Source organism: Ascaphus truei, chromosome 1 (assembly GCF_040206685.1).
Source record: "Ascaphus truei isolate aAscTru1 chromosome 1, aAscTru1.hap1, whole genome shotgun sequence".
Lineage (NCBI taxonomy): Eukaryota > Metazoa > Chordata > Amphibia > Anura > Ascaphidae > Ascaphus > Ascaphus truei.
Genome location: NC_134483.1, coordinates 352,394,759 through 352,407,185, shown reverse-complemented (window position 1 = coordinate 352,407,185; position 12,427 = coordinate 352,394,759). Strand labels below are relative to the sequence as shown.

Genomic DNA, 12,427 nt, shown 5'->3' with positions numbered 1-12,427 from the left:
GGGGAAAAATAAATTCCTTCCCGACTCCAAGAATTGGCAATCAGATTACTCCCTGGATCAACATCCTTCCCATGTGTACTTATTTCTGAAAAGAAGAAAATACAACATAATGTACAATATATTATACGATTGTCCTGGTATTACCCAAACAAAGGGACGGGTGGGCGGGAACTTCTTTTCAGGGACCAGACTGCCCTTTCTCCCCTGCGCTCGTTTGAATCCCCTTAGCTCCGCCCCCCGTGGCACTGGGGAAGGGAGGGGAAGCAGCACGTGAACCGGCACCAAAGGGGAGGGGGAGGGAAGAGAGGGGAGCCTAGTCCCTGCGGTCATGTGCCCCATCGCTGAGGGGCTCCAGGCTGCTTTATCTGTATACATAGCTCCCTTTGGGGTCTGCACTCGGCCACTTTGGACTTTATAGAATTAGCCCTTTTCTCTCCCTTTCTCTGACACGTTTTCTTTACCCTGACTTTTAGTAAAGCCGCAATCATTCATTCATCGTCTTTTGCTTTGTAATTAGTGTTTTCTCTATATATTTTTTAGCTCTACTATTTCACAAACTGTTCATGTCAAGGATTCTCCAGTGTCCTTATAATTTCATGCCTTGTACTATTTATACCCACGTCGTAGGGTTGCCAGGTGCCCAGTATTGAACCGGAGTGTGCTGTATTTGGACACTGTCCAGTAAAACATTACAGGTGGTAATACTGGACATGTATTTGCTCCTATTACCTCTCTGGACATAGTGACCTGTCCTGCATGGGGGCCCGTGGGATTTTCCAAGCTGGGAGAGAGCAGGGCTGTTGCTAGGGGTCTGGGAAGCTTCCTCCATCCTGATTGGCTACTGGGTAATGCAGCCAATCCGGAGTAGGTGTCAGGATTCTGGGGGTGAGGCCAAAAAGAGGAGGAAACAGCAGGGAGCAGAGAGCGAAGAGAGGTGTGTGTCTCAAAAATGTGTGTGTGTGTGTGTCTCGAGCGCATCACACCTTTCACCATTGTGTCCAGTATTTTTTAAGAAGCCACCTGGCAACCCTACCCAGAAAGGGATACATACAGGAGTGAAGGCAACAGAAACAATAAGCACGTAAACAATTGTATATCCCAAATTCTTTGTGACTTAATTAGTACATTGCCTGAAGGACTTCTTGCAGAAGAATGTTCTTCTGGAGAAAAATTATATTAAATTCAATTAGTTCTGTTGTGTATTATCAGGTATACCACGTCTAATGTTTTCTCTTCAAAGGCATAACTATTTGGGCCCAGATACGCTAAGCTCTGTCCGGCTATTTAGCACGATGTTAACCTATGTTAACATCATATTAATAGTAATGCTTATCCACTAAAGAGAATAACGTGACATTAACCCAGTTTTACTTGTTTTAAACAGTGTAGCGTTCATTTTTACAGACGTTAGTGACAATGAGATGCAAAAGGGTCTGTAACCCTAGCAACGCATATCCATTAAAGTCCGTTAAGGTAAACACAGGGACTTAACATTTCGATAGTTAAGTCATGCCTAAACTTGGCGCTACTCCAATCCAGATCCTGAAAAAGGGTGGAGGACGTAAAGGATCTGTATATTCAAATTATTTAAATTGGCATATCTCCCAGGTTTCTCTGGTGTTTCCACCGTCATCTCTCCACATAGATGAGTGTTTGGGAAGTATATAAGTCATTGGGTACTTCAAGTGTAGAGTTAGACTGTGGTAATCAGACCAAGAGTCCGTATGAGACGAGTTCAGCGATTGGTATTGCCACTCCAGGTGTTTGAGCCCTGCATTCTGCTCTATCAACTTTCTCCGTGTCTATCTTGGGTTAGGTGGAGAGGCTTCTTACCATCTCGATTTATCCGACTCAGGCCCTCCCTTAAATGAGTTTTTATAGGAGATGCCACAGCAGTGATGCTGATGAACTATAATCTCTCATCATTAAAATTGTATCCTAAAAGTATGAACGGTGGAATAGTACTTCTCTTGGCAGGTAGTTACATTCTCATTTAGGAGACTTAAATGATGTGCCCACTAACTATTTATTTATTATGCCCATCCTAGACAAACACCTAGATATTTGTTTAACCCTTAATCAACAAAGAAACAAAGTAAAGCAACAATTGTATATGCTGTGAATCTGTCTGTCATTTGCACATCATTACCCAGAATCCCTGGCTGCAGTCGAAGCATTGTAAGCTAAGAGATAATGGGGAAAGAAGGTTTGCAGACCTGTCTGAGACATGTAAATGTACCCAAAGCTGGTATTTTTATTTGCTGTAATGCTTGAAAAGAGTTTAGCTCTCCTCATATAAAGGGAACTAAAATCTTCTTCCAGCTCGATGGGAGCCAGCGTCACAGCACATTGAATAGGGATCATATAGGTAACACAGGTAAAACTGTGACAGAACTTCAGCTCCAGCAGTAAGACACACAGTATACATCTGCTGTACTAACTGTACAATTCAATAGACTCATGAGCGTAAAGTTCCATTCAGTATCACAAGATTACGTGTCCAAAAATGCTACGCAATTATTTCTGCTTAGGTCAAATGTTTAGCTAAATTTGTTTAGTGCTTGTGTGTACTTTATTAGGAACTTGTGTGTTTAGGGCAGAAGAAAAAAAATTGTATTCCCCTTTGAAAGTCACCAAAACATTGTATGGTGATTTATTTTCCCTTCCAATGTTGCCAAGCTATGTCAAATGAGAGGGAGTGGCTCAGTGAGTAAAGACACTGACTGACACTGTGTGTGAAACAGGGGAGCCTGGTTCAATTTCCAGTGTTGACTCCTTGTGACCTTGGGCAAGTCTCCCTGTGCAGGCACCAAAAAAAACATAGATTTTTAAGCTCCACATGGCAGGGACCTGTGCCTGCAAAAATGTCTCTTTAAAGTACTACATAAAACTAGCAGCACTATACAAGAACATGTTGTTGTTATTATTATTAAATAATGATTTTGTGTGTTCTGTATACCCCACAGTCCTGTAACCCACAGTAATTACTGAACATCCTTCCCCACATTACAGATTGTTGTATTGATATTTTAGGAAGTTAGAAGTCATTAGTGTCAACCAGTAGGAGTCAGTCAATGATTGTAAATGTTTATCATTTTGGCAGAGCCTTAATATTTTGCTTCTTGATGCTGTTTCTCTATTAAAAGAAGCTGTGGATGGCCGGGAGTGCTTTTTCTATTGCTGCATGTTCATCTTCAGGTTGAGGGGAGTCCCACATGGTTGATGCACTTTTACCTATTTAAGCTGTACTTGTATTTACATCCTTTATCATGTCAAAAGAATAATCTGTGGGTCTGCCCATTAAAACATTGTGTTGGTTTTCATGTTTCCTATTGGCATTCAGGACCACGTCTAATGTTTTCTCAGACATGAACAGACATGACTTCCTTGTACTCATGATCAACAGAATACTATTCATGGTTTCTCCGAAGCTTCTCAAAGCAAAAAGCTGTTGAAGTGCAAATGCCCGAGTAACCCTACTAACTCAACCACATACCTGGAATAATGACAGTATTACTGAATCATATGTTCCATGTAGCTATTATAAAACAGTCACCCCATACAGGGCAGGGAGGGGAACGGTTAAGAATGTTGTCTCAGGCTCGGTGAGAGCCCAGGCAGGTGCCCAGGTTGGAGACAGCAGCATTTGACCTCTTTTACTCCTTTCCCATACTATATGAGTCTGTTTGGAGGAAGGAGAACATTAAACAAATCGGAGTGACTAGAAAGGGCTCAGGGAAGCCTCAGAAACTGAAGATGGCCCCTTTTCCCCTTTTATTAATGACAGCAGGGCGGCAGGATGCCCCATAAATGTGTGTGAGCATGTGTATGTGAGTGTAGTAGGGTTCCCCATAGATGTGTGTAAGGGCAGTAAGGGGTCACATGGATGGGTTTATGAAGGCAACAGGGAGTCCAGTGCATGTTGGAGAGGGAAGCAGGCTGCAGCACATGTGATTGTATAAGGCCGTGTCCATGCTGCCTCCTAGCGAGCGCGAGACGGAGCGCCTTGACGTCACGCTCGCTTGCAGTAGGGGTGATTCCTGGCCTGAGCTGTTGCCCGTGGGGGGGGGGGGAAAGGCGTGTCGGGGACGTAGCCGTGACATCACAGAGCATGTTCACCCTCATTGGGCGAACCGCTCACGTGACCCAGCCGTCACGCCGCAAATACAAAATGATTTGTCTCGGCAAGCAGCTCTCCAGCCAATGCTCACGTGCGCACGCACCATACACAATCACATTATCCCAATGTGATTCATCGCGCAGCTGCATGGACGCGGCCTAAGATCAGTAGGGTGTCTCGTGCATGCGAGTCTGTAAGGGTAGCAGGGTGGCCAGTGCATATCAAACCAGCACTTCTAGTGGAGAAATGAAATGACAACATAGAAACAAAAGTACCAGAAGGTACCTTTTAAAGGGTCAGAATAGGGGCAGTATCAAAGATGATAAAAAACCTTTTCACTACAAACAAGCACAGGATGATAACCCTCGCCCAGAGGGGTGCAGACACCCCTTGTGTGTAGGGTGCCCACCACTTAATGAAATGTCTCCAGAGTGTCTCTCTCCCTCTCTAGCATGAAGGCTCTTTGACTTTGGTAGTTGCAATGTCTGCTGAAAGTGGTAGTCGTGAGGTAGGGATACAACTAGGTGTGGCTGATACTGGATGGCCAACTGTAGGCACCATAAAAAGGTGTGTTAAAAGACGAGCCATGATTTTTGTGTGTGTTTGTTTTTGTCAATTTGAGTATCATGGTCGAGCCCATTGTAGCTGCAGTGACCTGCAATGGACTTCCTAAGCAGCAAAATATCTAATGTGTTGGGCACACGTCTTTCCCAAGTATATTGACAAAGGCAGTCGTGCTACTGTGTTACTGTGGTGATTATGTCTGCGAGATGAGATGTAAAAGATAATGATAGTCACAGAACAAGCTATCGCATTGTAAGACACTGACATCTGTTCCACCTGCCTCAAAGATAACGCTCTACTGTTGTGGTACCAGATCTGGCAGTGACGACTTCTGATCCTGAACGTGGCTGAAAATCAGCAAAATCTTCTTCTTGCAAAAAGTATTATGAGTGCTCTTATTTACCTGTATTTCTACAGTACCTCTGTTTTTCCTTTGTAAGATCACTTCTGTTGTCTCCCACTGCTTCATCACATCAATACAGTTACAAGAAGTTTGAGCTACTCTGTGTCTCATATTGACAACTCCATATTGGGTAGCCTTCACATTTCCTAGTATGTCTGAATTGGCTGGTGTACATGTAATTAAGGTGTAGAAGAGAGAGTGCTCAACAGCCCTCTGAGAATACGAAGGATGACAGAACTCAGGAAAGAATTACCAGAGGGAAAGGATCGGGCAAAGCAAAGTCAAGTACAGTTCCGAGGTCATACACAATCTGACAGAAATGTACTTGAGCGTTAGGCAAAGTCAAAACAACAGAACACAGGCAGGGTACTTAGCTTGACAGATAGAGTAGTACAGTACTGCGCAAACAGGGGCGCACGCCCCCCAGTGGTGTGGGAGAATTTCTAGGGGGGGGCGCACGGGCGGTTACAGAGGCCCCGCTCTCTTCCCCAATGCCATTAAATGCCAGGGGAGGCGTGAGGCCTCTGTAACTCCCTTACCTGCTCTCTGCCGGGTCTTTGGCGACGCGGCGCCATGGCAACACGGTGTCAAATTACGCCGCGGAGTCAAGTGACGTCACGGGTCGCCATGGCAACGCACGTGAAATGATGTGGCGGGGTGACGTCACATGACCCACGACGTCATTTGACGATGAGTCATTGGAGAGGGGGGGGGGGGCACGAACGTTGCGGCTCCTGAGCAGGGGGGCGCAGGTCAAGAAGTTTGCGCACCCCTGCAATAGTAGATGTGAACTGTTTAGGAACAAAGTTGCAAGGCAGGGAGCAATTGACTTCCTGGCCTTTTAAAAAGGACCTAGCAAGGAAGTGGGAGGGTCCTACATTGCAATGCTTCTGGGAGTTGTAGTTCTTCTTTTCTCTCCAGTCTGGTGGACACATGCAATACTGCAGCCAGGACAAGCTCCCACGAGGGCAGGTTTTCCTGATGGTGCATATCCTTATTTAAGTACACAGTGAAGCGCTTCCCTGTGCTGGGGAAGACTTTAGTCCCATTTATTTGAATGGAGCTGATCTTTTCCCCAGCAAAGGGGTCAGTGGCTTCACAACATATTGAATAGGGAACAAAGTGTGATGCTACCATGTGTTTCCAAGTCCCGCTACCTTTAAAATGGAGATCCTGCTGCACCACTACTGTTTAAATTACATAAATTGTCATTTTGAGCCCAAATTAATTTTTTTAAGGTTTTCATTTCGTTAGAGTATAAATATTATGTAGTAGGCTACCTATAATACCTTAATACCTGTAAGGAAGTTCAAACATGCTTTGAGAAGCCACAAGGCAATAATAAATATGAATAAAAGCAAAGCATCTAATATCTGCCATCAATTTCTATGTTTTCATAATCCTTTCTAAAATAAGGTGCAAAGCAGGCACAGTACCATTACTTTTTTTTAATGCACCCGGTAGAGATGTTGAGACCACAAGTTCAAAAGGTTTGTTGCATACTGATGCTATAGGACAGGGCTGGCCCACTCCAGTCATCAATGGCCACCAACAGGTCAGGTTTTCAGGATAGCCCTGCTTCAGCACAGGTGGCTCAGTCAGAATGACTGAGCCCCTGATTGAGCCACCTGTGCTGAAGCAGGAATATCCTGAAAACCTGACCTGTTGGTTGCCCTTAAGGACTGGAGTTGTCCAGCCCTGCTATAGAAGAAGAATGGGCGAGATCCTTTTGAATAAAATAATACTTTTTTTTATGTTAATGAGAACTGGATGTTTAGGTTTTTGATGAAGAAGAACGTTACAATACTCTGGACTCTTATGTACTATTATATGTACTATATCATACATCGATAACTGGGTTAGTGCCAAGAACAGATCACCTTCGCACAGAAAGAGTAACAAGTACGGGTAGTAGAGTTCAGTAGGGTTTTCCCACAATCCTGCATTGCTGTCTTTGTACGCTAATCCTTTCATCCCCAGTAGGATGTTGTGTATTTTTAGTCGCTACCGAGAACCCACGTTAGAACTGGTAAGCCCTCTGCTTTGATATGGATATGTGACCTTTATCTGTTAATTAAGCTGGCTCTTAGAAACCCAGTTTTCGCCAGTAGATGTTTTAACAGAGGATCTTTGACCTTTAAACAGGTATTATATTTTTCGTTTTAACTCTGGATGTTGTTGAAGGTGTTGAAGCTAAAACCCACTGTTACACTTAGAAAGCAAGTCCCATTTGAGTTGTATTGGGTTTCTGTAAGTGTTACGTTGCCTAAACTCTAGTCACCCAATGAGCCTTAAAGTACAGGGGGAATAATAAAGGCATTGACAGGTCCATGTGTAGTTGCAGTGGTAAGCATCTTTTGGCTGCAAAATGCGGATAAACATGCACAGAAGCCAGAAGCCAATTCTACCACTGTGAACCTATTTAATAGTTGAATGCTGTACCTGTAGGTGATTATTCCCCCAGTACTTGCAAATTTTAAATCATTATTTGATTTTATGTAACTTTAAAATACAAATGACCCCAACCGACTTTTTCTTTTGCTGAATCTGATGCTATAATTTTGCACCCAGCAGACTTTAACCCATTGATTGCCCTCAGGATGTAGTTACTGAGTCATGGGTACTGAGGCCCAGGACGTACTGAGGCCCATGCTCAAAAGTCTGGGGGGGTTTTCCTGGTTAGATCGCGCCCTGCATTCCCATGTACCAGTGATGTCCCTCATCTTTCGTTTCCTCCAAATGGCTGCCACTGTCTCGGGCACCACGACCTACCTGGCTCTCAAATGGTTAATACATAGCTCCCTCCCCCCCAACCCCCAACCCCAAAGTGTCAATGAAACAAAGCAATTTAATTATTTTCACTAACACACCTATTCCCACCTTATTTTGTGCCAGCGTTGGAGCAAAATGGACACAAGGAGCTTTTCTTTTCACTGTACGCCTCTTAGCGTCAATATATCCAGGTACTTGGGTCAATTTTGCTTCTCAGCTTGTGATCTGTCACTATGAGCAGCATGGGGAGGAGTTACATGAAGCCCAGAGTGGAAAAAGATGAATGACTTCCAAGGGGAATTTCTTCTGTAACGGCCCGATATTAGCCACTTCTGCGGATATACAATAAGCCCTGTAGTGGGATATGCAGGAAGCATCGCAAGGCCACTCTTGTGTCAATGTCGATTTTGCACGCGGGAATCTCTGACACACAACCTCCAAGGAGAGTTATTCAAGTGGGTTATGTACCAAAGTCTCAACAGCAAAGTCTCGGGGGCAAAAATTGGTGCAAAAAAAAAAAAGAACACCAGGTTTATCAAAGTTTTTAAAAAAAATCACATTGAAAGCAATGGAGTTTTTCTTCTTTGGTAAATCTGGTGCTAATATTTATTTATTTTTGCCCCATTTTGCAGCTGCTGTCCGTCTTTGATGCATAAACCCCATTGGCCAATCTGGACACATTTGGTAAAATTACGTCAAATACATAAAAGTAAAGCCTATCCGGCATGAAAAAAAAGATATTAGAAAAGACGGTCGAGTAGTTGACCTAAATGTGTTAAAGTGCTCTGATCCATGGCTTGAATTTCTGAAGTTTATGTCTGTCAGCAGGGGATAAGCAACGTCCTAGGACTAGGGACAAAGTGAACATGGCACACAGCATATTACTTTACAGACTGATGAAGGAGTACATATAACACTGTACCTAAGCGTTACCCCTTCCTCCACGTGGAAACATTTTTGCATGCTGTGTGTTCCTGCCTTTTTTTGAGATGTGATTTCCTGATCACCATAACGGGAGTTATTTATAGCAATGCAAGGCTTCAGAAAGAGCTAATTGAGCAGCTCACAAGGCTGAAATGTGAGTCCCATTCCCATTACAGAGAATAGGCTTACTGCACTGTTACAGGGGTCGTGCACACACGCAGAACGCTGGTGCCCATTTCTAAACACCAGCAAATTCCTTGAGATTTTTGCTGATGTTTTTCCCAGTGCAATTTCCTTAAGACTTTCCTGTTATTTTTAGAATAGATTATGAGAGTTATTCAGTAAAGTATTCTAACTGCAAAACTAAAAACACACGCCAATTATCATTGTAAAGGAATCCTACTGAAAGCAATGGGGGGTTTGCCTTTGACTCATTTGGTGCCATTTTTTTTAACACTGGTTTTGCCCTAGGTCTACAAATCTGAAAAGTTCTAGTGGCTTTATTCCTAATGGAACTGGTAAATCAAGTCTTCAAAAACAAAAAAGCCACATTGAAAAAACAATTAGCAAGAACAAAATGGGCTTCTTTAACGATGGTGTTGGTAAATGACTCCTTGATTCAGTGGTTTTCAGCCTTTTTTTTTCTCGGTGCACCCCTAACCACAGTGCTTAGTTGCTGTGGCACCCCTACAACAGGACAGGGTCACAGAAAACACAGGACAGAGAGGTTGTCACAGGAGAAAGAGACAGTCAGAGGGGGCGGGGGAGTCAGAAAACACAAACAGGACAGTCACAGAAAACACAACCCTCCCCCCTCTCCTGATTGGCTTTATTACCCAGCAGCAGCCAATCAGGATAGAGGAAACTACCCTGCTCTCTCCCTGCTCTGAGAGATTGGAGAAATCCCGCTGCAGATCCTCTCACGGAACCCCAGGGTGCCACTGAACCCTGGTTGGGAAACACTGCCTTCGTTAATAAATGACTCCCAGTGTAGCAAATAACCTTAGTAGTGTCTGTGTATCAAAATCTCACGGCTGCAAAACTGGGGAATGCAATTGGGGCACACTATACAGTATTTAGTGTGTCAGTACGGATATAGGATAGCGTATCTGTCGTCTAACTTTAGCATGGGTTGAACTTGATGGACACATGTCTTTTTCAACATCTACTATGTAATTATGTAACTATGTAATAAGACGGTAACAATGGTATTTGAGACTAAGGCTAAATTTCTAATGCTACCAATGACGGAGCTACAGATCAGAATCAACTCTACTACCATCCTAGCCCCTCTCACTAGTTTTAAATATCTGGGCATATGATTTGCTTCCCATTTAACATTAGGGTTGCACATTGATACCCTGACATCCAAAACTAGGTGTGCTGTACAGGAACAAGTCTTCCCTCAGCCAGCTGGTCAGAAAGTGCATTGCACAGTGGATCCTAATGCCAATTATAGACTATGGGGACATAGTATATGGCACGGCACCCTAAACTGAAATTAGCAAACTATACACCCTCTACAACTCAATATGCTGCTTTGTCCTCCAATGTACCTACAACACACATCACTGCGAAATACTCAAAGAACTAGATTGGCCATTACCTGAGTCTAGGCACAAAGTTCATTTTTCCTGTCTTGCCTTCAAATACTTTCTGGGCAAGCTACCTGCTTAATTGAACAAATGCCTCACACTTAACACACACAGCTCTTATCACCTCAAAAAGTCTGTTCACGGTCCCAAGGTTCAACAAGGAATCCATCTGCTCCTCCTGCGATGTTAAGCCTATGCTAGTGAGATGTAGTATGGCTATTTTTGCATATAATTCGCTTTTTGGATACAGTATTAACTCGGCAAAAATGTCCTTTCCAGTTCTAGGTAAAGTCCAATTATGAGCCCTGAGTTTATGAAGCTTTGTGCATCTAGATCAAAGTAATCAATACAAAGCAAAAAATGGTGTGGTGCTAAGATAAAGCGTTGATAAAGCGTCACGGCGTGAAACGCGTAGGTGGGGTGACACCAACGTTTTTTGTCTATGTGACTAATAAATAATCATAAATTATTTATGGAAACGCACTCTGAATCATTTTTTGATTGTTCCATCTGTTAGTGCTTCGTTTTTCTCCTTATATTTTTGTGCAAAGTAAGCAATAGGAATATGCAGAAAAAGATTGGTGCAAATAGCGCTACAAGCTAAAACAATGAATGTAGTGTGTAGTGAAAGCTGATATTCTAACACTCAAATTTACCCAATAATTACTGGGCAAGGCTGCCAGGAATAATTGACCCAAAACTAAGTCAACCAAAACCACAACAAAAACAATACAAACCTAAAAATGTGTCCAAAATCAGTCTGATTAGAGTCCAAGTGAAATAACTGTTTAAATGATGCACTTGAACTTCTGTGATTCCAAACTTGAATGAGTCCACTGCCACTTGACTCGTGATATGTGGAATAAAGAAAAGAGATAACACTCTCCCGGATCTTGAAGTCCTTAGTTGGATGTGTGCTGGGGTCTTGCTTCTACTGCTGCCGAACACTGCACCTTACTGCGTCGCCTGCGACTGTTTACAATGACGCACTCTTACACTCTGACCCTACGCATTTCGTGCGCATGCATGATGAAGTGCACATGCGCACGAAACGCGTAGGGTCAGAGTGTAAGAGTGCGTCATTGTAAACAGTCGCAGGCGACGCAGTAAGGTGCAGCACACCTCCAACTAAGGACTTCAAGATCCGGGAGAGCATGGGAGTGTCTGAAAACGGAGTCATACGGAGTCAGACACCAGCGGAGGACAAGCTGCTTCCAAAGACTGCCATTCACTGTGATTTTCCTCACAGTCTCTTGTGAGTAGGATTCAAGTTTTACATCAACCGGACCAGTTGCCTGTTTATTGTTTTTATTTGTCAATATGTGTTTTATTTTGGATTAAATTAGCTCTTCTTTTTCAGCCTTGCTTTCTATTGTCTATTGTTGTTAGTGGTGTTTGTCCTGTGTTTGTGGTACATGTTTGTTTGGTCTACAGTATTACACTATTATCTCTTTTCTTTATTCCACATATCACGAGTCAAGTAGCAGTGGACTCATTCAAGTTTGGTATCACAGAAGTTCAAGTGCATCATTGAAACAGTTATTTCACTTGGACTCTAATCAGACTGATTTTGGACACATTTGTAGGTGCCGGTTTGTATTGTTTTTGCAATAGGAATATGCACTACAAATGAGCATTGGTGTCTACAGGACGATTTGTGCCAAAAAAATACAGAGATTGACTTCAAACGAGTGACACTCACAGGAAAGCAGTGAGTTGGCACATCTCCTCAAAGGTGCTGTGTCATGTTAAAATACATACAGCTGTACACTGTACTGTCGGGCAGTTCTTTGTCTTGATCTTTTTTCTATGTTAGCCCTGGTAGAGAAGCTTAGCTTATGCAAGTTTGCAGATACTGCAGCACAATATTGTGCAATTTCTTCCTCAGGCGGCTTCCTTGTGCAAAAAAAAAACCATTCGCTTCCATTTCCTCTTGGCCAGAAAAGAAGAAGGTTACAACACTAGCTGCGCTGCTTATTTTTTTTTTTAGGGTGTAACTTTCGAGCAGGGATGTTTGAGGTAACGCATTAACCCTTCAAGTGCCTTATG

At 43.1% G+C, this 12,427-nt stretch overlaps 1 protein-coding gene across 2 annotated transcripts in view; it reads left to right on the top strand.

The window, feature by feature from the left end:
* The window catches only part of DAPP1 (dual adaptor of phosphotyrosine and 3-phosphoinositides 1), a 200,450-nt gene that overhangs the window by 146,498 nt on the left and 41,525 nt on the right, over positions 1-12,427 (top strand). The gene's annotated exons all lie outside the window — the stretch shown is intronic.